Source organism: Coregonus lavaretus, assembly GCF_964263955.1.
Source record: "Coregonus lavaretus genome assembly, contig: HAP1_SCAFFOLD_5203, whole genome shotgun sequence".
NCBI lineage: Eukaryota > Metazoa > Chordata > Actinopteri > Salmoniformes > Salmonidae > Coregonus > Coregonus lavaretus.
Genome location: NW_028158920.1, coordinates 40,001 through 42,407, shown reverse-complemented (window position 1 = coordinate 42,407; position 2,407 = coordinate 40,001).

Sequence of the window (2,407 nt, the reverse complement as noted above, 5' to 3'; positions counted from 1 at the left end):
TTAAATCCAATTTCCTGCAATTCGACACATGTTGCCACTACCATGTTAATGATATCTGAGTGAGGGGCCCATGGGCGTTACTAGAGTTCAGGGCCCCTGGGCATGTGATATCTGAGTGAGGGGAACCATGGGGGTTACTAGAGGTCAGGGCCCCTGGGCATGTGATATCTGAGTGAAGGGAACCATGGGCGTTACTAGAGGTCAGGGCCCCTGGGCATGTGATATCTGAGTGAGGGGAACCATGGGGGTTACTAGAGGTCAGGGCCCCTGGGCATGTGATATCTGAGTGAGGGGAACCATGGGGGTTACTAGAGGTCAGGGCCCCTGGGCATGTGATATCTGAGTGAGGGGAACCATGGGGGTTCTTAGAGGTCAGGGCCTTGCGAGCCCATTTAGTAATTCGGTCATGATTACTACAGCTTACCTTAGCAATCTATAAATGTTTAGCTGACATGTGGCTAATTGAGTGACTGTCAGTGACTGACGCAACAAGAGAAAAAACCTGCTGATGCACGACCTGCATTTCTAAATGGCACCTTGTTGTATTCTCCTATTCTAACTCTCGGCAGTAAGTTGAGACCCCGACTGACTTCCTAATAAACATAAGGTTTTAAGGGCCATAAAGCTGCTGCTGATATCTAGAAATGCCATCTCTGTTCTGTACACTGTATAACACCAGCCAGTCCAGCTTATGCTTATGTCTTATGTCACGGTTGACAACTCCATTGTGTCCTCCTCCCAGAGTGCAAAGAACCTTTGGCGTGACCCCCCCCTGGACAACACCCTGTCGTTCTCCGCTAACATCAAAGCGGTGACCCGATCCTGCAGGTTCATGCTCTACAACATTTTCGCAGAGTACGACCCTGCCTTACACAGGAAGCGGCACAGGTCCTAATCCAGGCACTTGTCACCTCCCGTCTGGATTACTGCAACTCGCTGTTGGCTGGGCTCCCTGCCTGTGCCATTAAACCCCTACAACTCATCCAGAACGCCGCAGCCCGTCTGATGTTCAACCTTCCCAAGTTCTCTCACGTCACCCCGCTCCTCCGCACACTCCACTGACTTCCAGTTGAAGCTCGCATCTACTACAAGACCATGGTGCTTGCCTATGGAGCTGTGAGGGGAACGGCACCTCCGTACCTTCAGGCTCTGATCAGACCCTACACCCAAACGAGAGCACTACGTTCATCCACCTCTGGCCTGCTAGCTCCCCTACCTCTACGGAAGCACAGTTCCCGCTCAGCCCAGTCAAAGCTATTCGCTGCTCTGGCACCCCAATGGTGGAACAAGCTCCCTCACGACGCCAGGACAGCGGAGTCACTGACCACCTTCCGGAGGCACTTGAAACCCCACCTCTTTAAGGAATACCTGGAATAGTCCCCACACACTGACCCCACACACTGACCCGACAATCACCTTACATGCCTCTCTCTCTCTCTCTCTCTCTCTCTCTCTCTCTCTCTCTCTCTCTGGGTCAGGGAACCTTGGATTATATTTGTATTATATTTGGGCTCTGGTGGATACTGGTGCCACGGTAACAAGGCTTGCGATGCGGACCTCCACGACACAACAGAAGCTAACACACACACACACTGTAAACAGCCAAGCCCTGGGGGGCTATAGGACCGGGGCATCTATCGACATAAACAGCACCCTGTAAACATACAACTGCATATCATGCTATATAAAATAAAATAAAAAAACCTAGCTAACTACCGCTAGCTAAATAGCAATGATAACTAACTATCGTAACTATTGTAACTGCCACAACCTATCGGAATCTAGCTCACTATAAATGCAGTCTCGCCTTAAAGGATTATAAACTCATGCATACGGAGAATTGACTAGGGTTGCAAACTTTCACCAAAATTCCAACGTTTTTTTTTTCTTCTTCTCTCTCTCAGTAAGTTACTGTAAATTTTTGCAGCCCTAGAGTTGACCATTAGATTGTGTTCCAGTTTCACTGAGGTCTGGAATACAGGGATATACAGTACACAGGAATTATTCTAAAACACACCAGATCAAATTAAACGAAAATAAATGATTCTAAAACACACCAGATCAAATTAAACGAAATAAATGATTCTAAAACACACCAGATCAAATTAAACAAAATAAATGATTCTAAAACACACCAGATCAAATTAAACGAAATAAAATGATTCTAAAAACACATCAGATTAAACTAGATAAACGAATTGAATGGTAACTCCAGAGGAACCAATAAAAACACATCAAGACATATTCCACCAATACAAAATGATTATAAAGGGAATGCAGAAATTAAGTGTTAGAAATGTGTGTGTGTGTGTGTGCGTGCGTGTGTGTGTGTGTGTGTGTCCTGTCTCCATAGAGTAAAGGGATGGAATCTGAACATGTTCCATCTCTACGATATCAACTTCAACAT